Source organism: Palaemon carinicauda, chromosome 33 (assembly GCF_036898095.1).
Source record: "Palaemon carinicauda isolate YSFRI2023 chromosome 33, ASM3689809v2, whole genome shotgun sequence".
In the NCBI taxonomy this organism is placed as follows: domain Eukaryota; kingdom Metazoa; phylum Arthropoda; class Malacostraca; order Decapoda; family Palaemonidae; genus Palaemon; species Palaemon carinicauda.
Genome location: NC_090757.1, coordinates 6,574,498 through 6,588,690, shown reverse-complemented (window position 1 = coordinate 6,588,690; position 14,193 = coordinate 6,574,498). Strand labels below are relative to the sequence as shown.

Genomic DNA, 14,193 nt, shown 5'->3' with positions numbered 1-14,193 from the left:
CTTGCTTTGCTGAAGGTAAGGACACATGAAGTGAGAGCTGTGGCTACTTCAGTGGCCTTCAAACAGAACCGTTCTCTGCAGAGTGTTATGGATGCAACCTATTGGAGAAGCAAGTCAGTGTTCGCATCATTCTATCTCAAAGATGTCCAGTCTCTTTACGAGTACTGCTACACCCTGGGACCATTCGTAGCAACGAATGCAGTAGTAGGCGGGGGCTCAGCCACTACATTCCCATAATCCCATAACCTTTTAACCTTTCTCTTGAATACTTTTTATGGGTTGTACGGTCGGCTAAGAAGCCTTCCACATCCTTGTTGATTTGGCGGGTGGTCAATTCTTTCTTGAGAAGCGCCGAGGTTAAAGGTTGTGATGAGGTCCTTTAGTATGGGTTGCAGCCCTTGATACTTCAGCACCTTAGAGTTGTTCAGCCTCCTAAGAGGAACGCTGCGCTCAGTAAGGAAGACGAACTTATTTAAGGCAGAGTAATGGCTCAAGTCGACTTCCTTACCAGGTACTTATAATTTCATTGTTATTTTGAATAACTGATATGAAATACGGGATACTTAGCTTCTTGATATACATGTACACTGGTTTTCACCCACCTCCCTGGGTGTGAATCAGCTACATGATTATCGGGTAAGATTAATATTGAAAAATGTTATTTTCATTAGTAAAATAAATTTTTGAATATACTTACCCGATAATCATGATTTAATTGACCCACCCTTCCTCCCCATAGAACCAGTGGACCGAGGAAAAATTGAGGTGGTGTCAACAAGAAGTACTGCAGTACCTGGCCACAGGTAGCGCTTGTGAGTACACCCCCCTCTTGTATAGCGATCGCTGGCGTATCCCTTCCGTAGAATTCTGTCGGGCAACGGAGTTGACAGCTACATGATTATCGGGTAAGTATATTCAAAAATTTATTTTACTAATGAAAATAACATTTTAAAAGGGATTCTGAATTTATGGAAGCACTTCTGAGAGTGTATATTTAAGGTACAGTACCTATAACCAAAAACTAAACATTACAGTAGTACGCTTAGGGGTCATGCCGTGAAGATGTCTTATTCTTAGTTGTTTCCCAGTGAAGAGCTACAAGTTGTACACATACTGTACGTGTAGTAGATGGACCATTGTTAGTTTGTGAGCAACATTACACTAACTATTGTACTGAATTTGACCAAACTTGGTAGTCATGTTTGGGTATGGCCCAAGATCTGTAACATTTTGAATAAAGTACATCAAAATACAAGTACGTAGCAGTACTTAGAATATAATCCCAATGTTAATGGCAAATATTCTTTAGTTTGTTTTTTGTTTGTGAACAGCATTACGCTAAAACTACTGAACCAATTTTATCAAAACTTGGCTGACTTGAGGGGTATGACCCAAGGATAAAGGCATTAGATTTTAAAGAAAATATATCAAAGTACTGTACAAGTAAGTAGTGGAGTGAGGAGCAAAATAAGACCGCTTCCCTTGACTAAGGCATGCTCTCTACTGAGTGCCACTCTCGTTTGTTCTGTACTAATCGGTTTCTTTTTCCATACTGGATTTTTTCTAGGGATTGTAGCATTCTGCTTTTCCAACTAGAATTGCAGCTTGGCTTTTAATGATAATGAAAAGGATGACAATAGAATTTCCTATTAGAGTACCGGTACCACTTTTTATTTTTTGAAGTTTCTATTCACTATTTTGCTCCTTTCACATTTGTTACCTTGAATTGTGTAGTTGGCCAAAAGTAATGGGTTAGAAGTTAAAGGCAGAGGGCAATCCATATGTTGCTAAAAGGTATATTTGAAAGTTCATCTGTATACAGTGTACCATGCAAGGTACACTGTAGATAGTAATCCACATCGGTGCTGTTTGCATTGATAAAACTGACCTCAGTATAGTATTTAATGTTAAATAGCTTAAATCAGCCCTCCCTATTCGTGGGTTCTTTTTTTTGGGATACAGAGAATCGTATAACCTATTAAATGTAAAATCTTGTTTGCGGTTTTGCAATAATTACTCTCGCGACCCAATGATTTCAAACAGACCTTGCTCCTTTGCACCTAGCATGCTTTGCGACGTTGCCTTCTCCATACAGCACAATGCCCTATCTCTTGCTTACTCGGCCTTTGTCTTGCATAATCTCCTCCGTGTACATCTGCTTTAGTCCTTTTTGTGTAGAATCACGTTGTGATGTAAAAATCATGTACGTATCTTGTGTGGTTATAGTAATTTTAGCATAAAACCTGATGCATACAGTACTTTACACTAAAACTATTGACGATTCAAAGAGTTGTATCATGCTTCATACTCCGGGCTTAGAAATTCATACGTAAACAGTTACTAGTGCTGTACTGATAATTTTCTTAATTTTAATTATATTAGTGTATTCATTGTGTAATACTGTAATGTTATTGTATTAACTACTGTACTGTACTGTATACGAAATACCTTACTTTACAGCAGTAATGTAGATATAGGCTACATATACAGTGAGCTTCAATGGTGCGTGTCGACCTTCCGAACACTTACGAGTTTTACCTTAGCTAATTAAGCTGTACTGTAGTGATAGCACTGTACATATATTACAGTATCAGTGAGTGTTGTTAGATAGGAACAACAGTGTTTTGTTGGTACTGTAATTATTATATATACAGTAAGCATAAGTGTGGCAACGTATCGTGTTGTGAACATCTTAGTCTTACTGTGTTCGTAGTACTGTTCACGTTTATTTTCTAAAATGGGTTCATTCAGTAATACAATACTTTAAAATGATAGAAACCAAGTAAAAACAATATTAGGCAGTACTTAGTGTGTTAGTTGACTGCTCGTAGGAAAGTTGTGAGTTGGTAAGTTAGGAGTTAACTCGTCCTAGTGCAGCAAGTATCCATGGATTCTCGCTATTTGTGTCTGTCTGTCTTACTTAATCCCCGCGAATAGGGTGGGCCTACTGTATTCAATTTTACTTACTTATGACAAGCATTTATTTGACTATATTTAGACAATAGTGTGATGCTTTGTTGGGCATTTTCTTTTTCTTTCATTAAGCACCACTTTAATATTATTTCAATTAAATAACTGTATCTCTTCAATCCTTTCAGTGCAAAAATATTATTTAATTCTAGACCCTCAGGAAAGTGGGTGATGGTAAAATGCCGTATAGTTCCTTAACTTTACTTCTTGAAACTGGATGTACATTAGCTTTACAGTATTCTTCTACGAGAAAGAATTGGGTTTTAAATACAGACTGGAACAATATATATTCTTGAAGATTGGAGGCTGCAACCGTAGACTTCTGCTACCACTTCCGCATTCGGGATGCGAAACACTTGACTTCTATTTATGCGGTTTGGGGATCGCTTCTTCATAGCTGTGTCTTCTCATGGACACGCTTCTTGGTAATTTCTCCTTCATCGAAGATAATCTCGTACCTCCCTGTTGAAAGGTAATTTGTTGGCAGTTAGGGAACTCGGTCCCTTCGTTGTCCGTCTTAGTAAATATCTTGTTGTTAACTTGACGTTTCGTTAGTGCAGCCAACTGTGCACCAGAGGTAAGGCCTCCCCCATGACGGGGGGAGAGGGAGAAGGGACAACCGTTTAACGCTGTTACTTGTAGGGAAGAGCTGCTTCCTTTCTGCGCTTGTTGCTTAAGTATCCCAGAACAAGGGCGTTGTAATTGCGTCACGTCATGTGACTCTTCTTGTGTTCTATTGGTCCCTTCTTCTGACGTAATGGTAACGTCATATATATGTCACTTCCGATTTCTCGGCAAGGTAACCGTCGCGCATTCCTTCTGCGTTGTTTTGGCCAATTTATCGCTTATGTCAGCACTTTTCACAAACAGTGCTTCTAAAGTACCACCTCACTCTGATTTTATTTTTCTCGTCTCTCTCTCTCTCTCTCTCTCTCTCTCTCTCTCTCTCTCTCTCTCTCTCTCTCTCTCTTTATTTCAATGTCTCTCTATCGTTTAACCAACGAATAAAACTCATAAAATACTTGATCAAATACACATATCACCTTATTCTGTATGAAATATTTTCCTTTACATGACAATAGTACTGTAGGTAAGATGTTTACTAATTACAATATTACCCTTCATCACACTGTTGATTGGTTCCAGGAGATGTGCTTTTTTAAGTCTATTTACGACATAGAGTCTGAAATGCTGTATAATGACACTATAGACAACAAAGTGCTTGACCTATCATTTTGTAGAAACCAAATAGAATGTTGATATGTTTAATGTACGGTACATCAATAATATTAACACTGATTACTTGACACAAAAGAAGGTGCAGTTAGAAGTGATGAAATAATATACTGTAGCTGTTGGAGGAGGTTGATGAAGACAATGCAACTGTTGATGAGGATGGGACTTCTACAAGAGGTATCTTTGCTGTAACATCTGATGTCGTTGACTGGTTCTTTTGCATCAGGATCAGACGATGGTTCGTTTCTTGGTTTACAGGAAGCTGATCTAAAGTTTGATGGACATTGGTCTTTCTCTTTTGCTTCACACTTCTATAGCCATAGCCTCTGTACCATGGTTTTCCACTGTCTTGAGTTATAGAGTTCTGTTGCTTGATGGTACACTTGGGCACGCTCTATCTTGTATCTTCCTCTTGTTTTTAGGAAGTTTTTATGGTTTATATATGATAGATCTAATTTAATGCTGTTAATTATCTTAAAATGTTTTATTTTGATTGTTATTATGTCTCTTGCAGTTTATTTTTTTCCTAGTTTCCTTTCCTCACTGGGCTATTTTTCCTTGTTGGAGCCCTTGGGCTTATAGCATCCTGCTTTTCCAACTAGGGTTGTACCTTAGCTAGTATTAATAATAATAATAATATGGAAAGAATAAATATTCAATACCATTGGCTATTTTTGAAAAATGGTTGGCACAGGTTCCTTGGTCAAATAATGGTGGACACGGTTGTCAAGTCTAACTTACCTGGTATCATTATAAAATGATTCTTGGATACAACAATTTTAATTTTGGAGGCCATGGCGTAAATCAAGATAGATTGCTAATATTCAAAAGGATAACTTCAAAGCATATATACAACATAAGAGATCACTTGTACTGTGATATACAGTATTAACGTACGTAGGCGGTTGGCCTTCTAGCCATATCATGTGGGAAGCTGTTAGAGACTCATTGCTGTAAGTTTTTAAATATGTAACTTCCCTGGTAGTTATGTATATACAGTATAGCTTAATCCCGCCGATTCGTCGCACGCACAGCAGAAATTCAAAATTCGCGGCAATCGCCGAACAGGTGGCCAGGTGATCATACCTGTGCGCCTTCTAACTAGGTACCTGGAACTATTCCCATCAGTCCTCAGAAATTCCCTGCCGTCATTTGAGCAAAACGTCGGAAATTCGCTCTACTTTGTTTGGGTTTGCTTAACTACAAAATGGTGAAGTACCCATTGCTTTTGTTTTTGATGGCTTTCGCTGATATTGGATTTTCCTTTCTTTTTCACATGAATAAGAGTTTTTTTTTTTTTTTTTTGTCCAACCCGGACAGTTTATTTTAACTTGATTTTCAAGATGGCTCCTCTGTTGTTAGTTTTTGTGTGTAGGGCTGCAAGACCGGCTTCCAAAAGCTGCTCTTGATCCCCACAGTATGTAAATGCAGAGGGCATTTGTGTATTTTTCTTTTGGAATATGATCACTAGGTTCGTGAGCTTGAAAGGGATAGGATCAAGGAATTTTTCCCCTACTTTAAAAACCAACGAACAACTCTTAAAGACATGGTGGTGGAAGGAAATCATTCCGCCATACTAAGACATCACACTCATGTGACGTTAACTCTTAGCAGAATGCCTTGAAAGAAATCATTCCGCCAGCGCCATGACGTCACAAATCATGTGACGTAAACTACGTAGTATGACTTGCAAATATGTAAATTCTTTTCTTTTTCGTGCAAGAAATGTTAAGAAAATACTAACTTACTAAGTATAAGTACCGGTATTTTAATTTTTATATTGTAGGGAAATGTATTGATTTTTAAGTAAATATTTGTCCTTCTTGTATACTTCCTTTAGTTAATCATCGATTTATTTTTAGATATTTCTCTAGCGCACAGTCAATTTACGCTACGTAGTACTCTTGACGATCTTTACAGTTTCACAATACTTTGTATCGTTATTTAATATTTTGATATTAAGAATACTGATATTAATCGTATAGCCTATTATATTTTCATTCTAGCCCTTGGCGAAAGAGTATAATCTCTCGCAACGGGCAGGTCTAATTATGGTCTGATGTTAAATAGTTATAAGTGCTAGTGTTCAGTGGCACGCAAACATGATGCAGTTCAGTGGAGGGTACGACTGCTCGGACCCGTCGTTCTCCTAGCCCTAGACCTCTTCCATTCTCCCTAACCCCTGGGAGAAGGAATGTCGACAGGCGAAGGGAGGCGAAAGGCGTTAGCCCTCGAGCGTACCTGTTGACGCTTCCCAGGACGCTCACCCTCGCCATTGGAAAGGCGAGGTAAAAGCGTTATCCTCGCCGTCGGATGACGCAGCTCCCAGACGAGGCTGGCGTTTTACGTTTTTCCCTTCCTGCTAGACAAGAAGAGAGTTGCTCGTCATGGAACCGAGCGTTGAGATCGCAATCGTCATAGTTCCGAACGCGTACTCGCGGCAAGGACGCATGCAAGCTGCAGCGAACATGGACGCTCCTTCGCAGTGATCTGGACGCGTTACGGGAGGCGGCAAGGATCTTGGCGCTCCCTCGCAGCATGCTGGACTTATGCGAGGGGGAGGCTTCGCCGCGTCAATATCGCGAACGTCATAGTTCCGAGCGCGGTCTTGTGGCAAGGACTCACGCAAGCTGCAGCGCTCATGGACATTACCTCGCAGCGATCTGGACGTGTTACGGGAGGCGGCAAAGATCTTGACGCTCCCTCACAGCATGCTGGACGCACTCGAGCAGGACGCTTCCCCGCGTCAAGATCACGAACGTCATAGAGCAGGCTGGATGCATGCAGGACGCACCGCAAGCAGCAGGCCTGTCAGAGCTTCAACGGTCCATTACGTCCCTGTTGACGTTTACAAGTCGCAAACAGAGGAAGCTCGCAACAGCAGCAGCATGCTGGACGCACGCAAGCATGACACTCCCTAGCAGCATGCTGTATGCATGCAGGTCGCACGCAAGCATGACGCTTCCTCACAGCATGCTGGACGCATGCATGATACTCCCTTGCAGCATGCATGACGTACGCAAGCATGACGCTCCCTTGCAGCATGCAGGACGCACGCAAGCATGACGCTTCCTCACAACAAGCTGGACGCATGAATGACGCTCCCTTGCAGCATGCTGGATGCATGCGGGACGCAAGCAGGCAAGGCGAGGCGTGTTTTCTCCCACTCATTCTACATCGGATATCGCTAACCCTTTAAAGGAGATCTCAGAGGAAGAAACGCAGGAAAGTCTTCATGCAGCAGATCTTAAAAGATTTCTTGCAGTTCTGGCTGACTTATATCCGGAGGACTTTTCAGCAGGCTGTACTTCGGAGCCCGCCCTGGCAGTCTTTGAAGGGTAGACCCCAGGTCGGTCTAGAGGGCTTTTTCGACTCTGTACGATTGGATTCTCAAGAAAAAGGAACAAGGAAGGACAACATTTTCCTTCCCCCCTACGAGATTGGCTTCTAGATCCAGTGTGTGGTACGAGACTGGGGAGGTTCTCGGTTTGTAAGTTCCTGCCTCCTCCCAGGGAGACTTCACCAGACTCGTTGACGCCTCGCGTAGATCAGCCATGACCAAGGCTAAGGTGATGTGGTCCACGTCGGAGATGGATCACTTGCTGAAGGGCATCTTCAGAACAATCGAGGTCTTCAGTTTGATGGACTGGACTAGCAATATCAACCATTAAGGGATACCGCAGCATGCTAGCCTCCGTCTTCCGTCACAGACATATTGACGTGTCAGGAGACAAGGATCTCTCGGACCCTATAAGATCCTTTGAGGCCGCTAAGAGGAAGGGCAACCCATCCCCCATCTTGGAATTTGGATGTAGTCCTGATGTTTTTAACCTCTAGCAGGTTTGAACCTCTTGACAAGGCTTCATGGAAGGATCTTACTAAGAAGAGCCTATTCCTGGTTGCGTTGGCAACATCCAAGAGAATAGAAGAATTGCAAGCCATTAGCAAATAGATGGGCTTCAATGGAGAGAATGCAATCTGCTCTCTACGACAAGGTTTTCTCCCCAAGAATGAGAATCCTTCGCAACCATGGCCCAGATCCTTTACCATTCCAGGGTTATCTCATTTAGTAGGACTGGAAAAGGAGAGAGGCCTTTGTCCAGTAAGAGCCCTAAAAAATTTTATCTGCAGAGGACCAGAAACCTGAGAAGACAGGCAAATAACCTCTGGTGCTCGGTAAAGAAGCCTTCGCTACCCTTGTCAAAGAATGCACTGGCTTTCTTTATCAAGGATTTAATAAGGGAAGCTCACCAGAGTTGTGACGAGAAAAGCTTCCCATTCCTCAAAGTCAAGCACATGAAGTAAAAGCTGTGCCAACTTTGTTGGCTTATAGACACAATAAGTCTATAAAAACGATTTTGGAAGCGACATTCTGGTGAAGTAAATCAATCTTCGCAGATTGTTACCTAAATAGGTACAGATCCAATATGAGGATTGTTGTTCCCTGGGTCCATACGTTGCCTCTGGCGCCGTACTTGAAGAAGGTACTACTGCCTCTAACCTATAACCTTGTTTATACCCATACCTTTTCTTGAACTTGTTCTCATAGGTCATCTGTGAAGGTTGCTGCAACCTTCCACGGCTTGGGATGCAAGTCTAAGTTAGGTTTTATGGAATGGGTTTTTTAGTGTTAATGGGTCAGGTGGTCAGATCATTGTCCATGGCTATGCCAGGATAGCAAGGTTGGTGGTCTAGTCATGTTAAGGTCAAGGACCATGTGACAGCCCCACAGAGACTTTCTACAGCCCCCTGGGTGGATCGCTGGGTCTCTCAAGGAATGCAGGCAAATGAGGCAGAAAAACCTATGAAGCCAGCTTCCTTATCAGGTAGGAACCAGATTATTGATACAGCTAATTTGTAGCGATTAATAATTCTACGAATTCCCGACGGGGTTGCAGTTTTCTAACCCACCACCAATGGTGGAATCAAGCACACGACTCCCCTGACATCCAGATCCCCATGGGCCCTGTGCAACTGACAGAACTTCAGTGGTGGGTGATAGACGAGAATCTACGAAAGGGAGCGGACCTTCTCGTCCTCCCCCCGGATTTGATGCTGTTTTCATTCGCTTCAAAAAAAGGGTGGGGGGGCCCACGTGCTGCACCACACGACCTCAGGCCTCTGGTCGGAGTCAGAAAAATACTTCCACATAAATCTCCTAGAGATGAAGGCCATCTTTCTGGCCCTTCAACAGTTCCAACAGTTCCTGGGAAGCCACTCTGTGCTGGTGATGAGCGACAACACCACAGTAGTGGCTTACATAAAAAAACAAGGAGGTACTTTTTCACAGCAACTATTCCCATCTAGCAGTAGAGATACTGAGATGGGCCGAAATCGACTCGTTACCAATATCGGCAAGCTTCATTCCGGGCAAAAGGAATGTGCTCACCGACAACCTGAGTAGAGCATCTCAGATAGTGAGTACCGAGTGGTCTTTGGATCATCTAGTAGCCAACAAAGTCCTGACTTTGTGGGGTTCTCCGACTGTGGACCTCTTCGCAACGGCCCTGAACTTCAGGCTCCCACTGTACTGTTCCCCAGTCCCAGACCCCAAGGCTCTCTGGCAAGATGCTTTCCAACATCGACGTTTACGCCTTTCCCCCGTTCTGTCTGATGAGGAGGGCACTCAAAAAGACCAGAACATCAATCAATCTTTCAATGACCCTCATAGCTCTGCTATGGCATCACGCAGAATGGTTTCCAGACCTTCTGCAACTCCCAACGGAGCCTCCAAGAGAACTCCCTCCACGACACAATCTACTCAAACAACCACATGCCAACATCTTCCACAAAGCCGTAGCCTCGCTACGACTTCACGCCTGGAGACTATCCAGCATCTCCTCTCTGAGAGAGGATTTTCGCAACAAGTTGCGATCAGGATGTCTGGACACCTGCAAAAATCACCAGCAGCTGTCTACCAGGCAAAGTGAAAAGTCTACTTTGGTTGGTGTCGTGGAAGGGATATCTCTCCACTCGATGCCACTATTCCAGCAATAGTTAAGTTCCTCGTGTATTTGCGTGAAGAAATGCGCCTATCAGTCTAGACAGTGAAAGGCTATCGCTCAGCCTTAAGCCACGCCTTCAGACTGAAAGAAATGGATAATTCTTCATCGCTAGTACTTTCTTTACTCATATGGAGTTATGAACTTACCTGTCCCCAGTCAGAAGTGAGACCTCCCCCATGGAACGGGGTTAGAGTTCTCAGGTCTCTTAAGAGACCTCCCTATGAACTATTACGCCAGGCAACAGATCGCCACCTGACTTGGAAGACGGTGTTCCTGCTAGCTTTGGCCTCGGCCAAGCGAGTCAGTGAACTTCATGGTCTCTCACACGACATTGCCCATTCAAGGGATGGGGAGAGGATACGTTCAGCTTCGTCCCCGAGTTTATTTCTAAGACTCAGAACCCGGGAGTAGCGGATCCTTGATTCAACTCCTTCCTAATATCTATTCCCTGTACTGTAACAGATGACCCAGACCATCTCTTACCATGCCCAGTAAGGAGTTTGAGGCTGTACCTCAAGAGAACAGCCACAACCCGTCCTCGTGTGCCTGCACTATTCGTCAGCACAGGAAGGACCAAGAGGAGGGTCACCAAGAACACCATCTCAACATGAATTCGCAGGGTCACCAAGAACACCATCTCAGCATGGATTCGCAGGGTCATTGACCATGCACTGAATCCAGACCCTCCTCCGTCATGTCGCCCCAGAGCTCATGATGTCAGGGGCATAGCTACGTCCCTGGCCTTCAAAAGAAACTACTCAGTGACGCAGGTTCTTCAAGCTGGGGTGTGGAAACGTCAGAACACGTTCACATTCCACTACCTGCAAGACGTGACCCACAGGAGACTTAATACATTTCCTATTGGTCATGTGGTGGCTGCACAACAGCTGGTTTAAAACCTCAAGCTCCTTATTGGACAAGTAGCAGAAGGTTGAGGGCATTGTTACCCAGTTTTAGTCTGCATGAATGAAAAGGTTTGACTTGCCCTTATTCTTTTCTTCATTCTCCCCTCCCTTGGGGAAAGCAGCATCCTGGTTTCTCTGCATAGCTGACCTCAAACCACTGCAGGTAAACCATGTTCCCTTGTGTACCTAGTATTAATATTAATACTGTTGCGTCCCCATACCCTGACGAGGTAGTATTGGGAAAGTCCTAGTGCACAGTTTTTCCGTCTAAAGAACTCAGAATAAATTTCTAGGACGAGTCACATTTCTACATACCTTCACACACAGCTTGCGTAGGCCGCGAACCTTGCGTAGCAAGGTTTTATCGAGCCGCAGGGACTCCTTATTCTATGAGTGCTAACACACTCAGATGAGGAGCCCCCGGGTAAAGCCAAAAAGCCTTATTGGCTGGGACATCCACCCTTCCTAATTGGTGAGTCACCCCTATTAAATAGCGTGGTTTGTATTTCAGTTACGGAACAAATGACAAATTCATAGATAATTTGTATTTTTCCTAACTATACAAACCTTAGCTATTTAACCAAACTTGCCCGCCAGCCCTCTCCCCTTTGAAGTCCTATCTCCAAGCAAAGCGAGCTCAATCACAGGTGTGTGAGGGGGAGCGGTAGCAAGCTACCCTCCGTACATCCCGCTAACTAGCGGAGTGGGTAATTAACCCTTGTTAAAAATTAATGGGTCGTTATTTCAGCTACGCCGAAAGTAATACCCCTATTAAATAGCTAAGGTTTTTATAGTTAGGAAAAATACAAATTATCTACGAATTTGTCAGCTTCAGAGTATGTTTTCCTTCATACAATGATTTTAATAATTTTTTTTGTGTGTACTATTTTCACATTGAACGAACAGTATGTATTTCCTAATTATTAAGATAGAAATGCGTTTAGTTTAAGACATTATTTGCCTTGAAATTGTCCTGCGTGCATCACTTCTTATTTATGTGGTAAAATCAGAGTAAAAGCTTTTACTGCTTGTTATTTTGATAAAAACTACAGGCCACAAGTTCTGACAGTTTGTAAGTCTCCAGAATTTAACTGGTAAATCAACAGGATTTCCATATTTTTTTTCTCATAAATTGGTGATTACTGTTGGCTAATTTGCCGGTGGGCATACTTTTTTGTTATACATTGGAATTCAGTATACACAGCACAGTGTTTAACAAATAGATCGATGGTTTTCATCATTATTATTTTTTGATTGCTCATTAAATGAAATATCATTGATTGTCCGTGCAACAAGGATACGGTCTCATTGAGTAGGACTTTTATAGGAATAGAATATTGCATCTTGTTTGTCTTCCTCTTGTTTTGTTAAGTTTTTATAGTTGATATAGAAAATATTTATTTTAATGTTGTTACTGCTCTTGAAATATTTTTTTCCTTGTTTCCTTTCCTCACTGGGCTATTTTCCCTGGTGGGGCCCCTGGGCTTATATAGCATCCTGCTTTGGCAACTAGGGTTGTAGTTTAGCAAGTAGTAATAATATTAATAATATTATTACAGTGAACCCTCGTTTATCGCGGTAGATAGGTTCCAGACGCGGGCGCGATAGGTGAAAATCCGCGAAGTAGTGACAGCATATTTACCTATTTATTTAACATGTATATTCGGACTTTTAAAACCTTCCCTTGTACGTAGTACTGTTAACAAACCACCCTTTAATGTACAGAACACTTAATGCATGTACTACAGCACCCTAAACTAAAACAGGCACAAATATTAAAGGCGATTTTATATCATGTGTTTCCTAAACACCTAAAAAGCACGATAAAAAATGGCAACCAATGTTTTGTTTACGTTCATCTCTGATCATAATGAAGAAACAAACTCATTTAGTGTACACATATATGTACGTATAGGTTAGTTTTTGCATTGATTATATTGATTATACAGTACTGTATGTTGATTTTTTTATTACCAATGTTTTAGTTTACGTATTTTTCTTAGGGCTTCCAAATGAAATCTTTTTCTTTATGACGCCGCCTGAAACGACGGCGTGTACGCTCAGTAAACAACCACGCTCAGAACAAACAAGGCATTTAACGCGCATGATGATAGTGATAAATAATGATACAGTACATACAGTATTTACAGTAAAAGCATTTACAAAATATGTTACCTTACAAATATAAATTATACAGTACTTGTACGTAGCAAAGCAGGAAAACAATTTGAGAGAGAGAGAGAGAGAGAGAGAGAGAGAGAGAGAGAGATTGTTTTACGTACGTAAATGTAAATTTTAAACAAAAAAAATATGATAGGTTACAACATGTAGACTTTTAAAACCTTCCCTTTAACTTAATGCATACAGTACGTACATTACTAAACTATAAAACAGGTTAAAGTAAAAAATAAAGATTGTTACTGTACTCACCACGAAAGAAGTTCAAGAAAAACTTGAATGGCGATGAATTTGCTGCACAGTAGAAATGATGATGATGAAGCTGATGATGTGTTCTACTGTGCAGTCAATGATAGTATTTTACGTCTCTTCAGACGGAGGTGTCTTTTCCTGGGACACCTCTTCAACTTCTTCAATTTCTTCCGAAGGCGTACTAGCAGGAGGAACTGGCTCTTTTTTGCGAGGCTGGAAGAACATTGTGATCGGAAGTTGTTGCCGCTGCTTCTTTTTTCGATCCAAGAGCATCCTGTAGGGAGTCATGATGTCATCGACCTTATTTGAGAATTGCATCGAGCGAACCATATCCTCGTCCCACTCTTGTAACATTTCTTTCGCCTCCTTCATATGGTTGCAGAACTTGGCAAGCCGTTCTAATGTTAAGCCCGTTTCTTCGACATTTTCTTGGGTCTCTTCCTGGGTACCCTCACTCTCTTCCTCACTTGCCGATTTCGTCAGGTCTTCGAGGTCTGCGTCAGTTAGGGGCTGGGAATGGCAGTCCAACAACTCGTCGACGTCTTCAGTCGTCATGTCGCCAAACCCGTCACCTCCAATTATGGCAGCCAACTGCACAGATTTCCGTATTGCAGTGTTGGATTTCCGACGGAGTAAATCCCTTGTCG

The 14,193-nt window shown here is 42.2% G+C and overlaps 1 protein-coding gene across 3 annotated transcripts in view; it reads left to right on the top strand.

Moving 5' to 3' along the window:
• LOC137625830 (uncharacterized) overlaps nucleotides 1-14,193 on the top strand; it is an 87,061-nt gene that overhangs the window by 18,028 nt on the left and 54,840 nt on the right. The window lies entirely within an intron of this gene.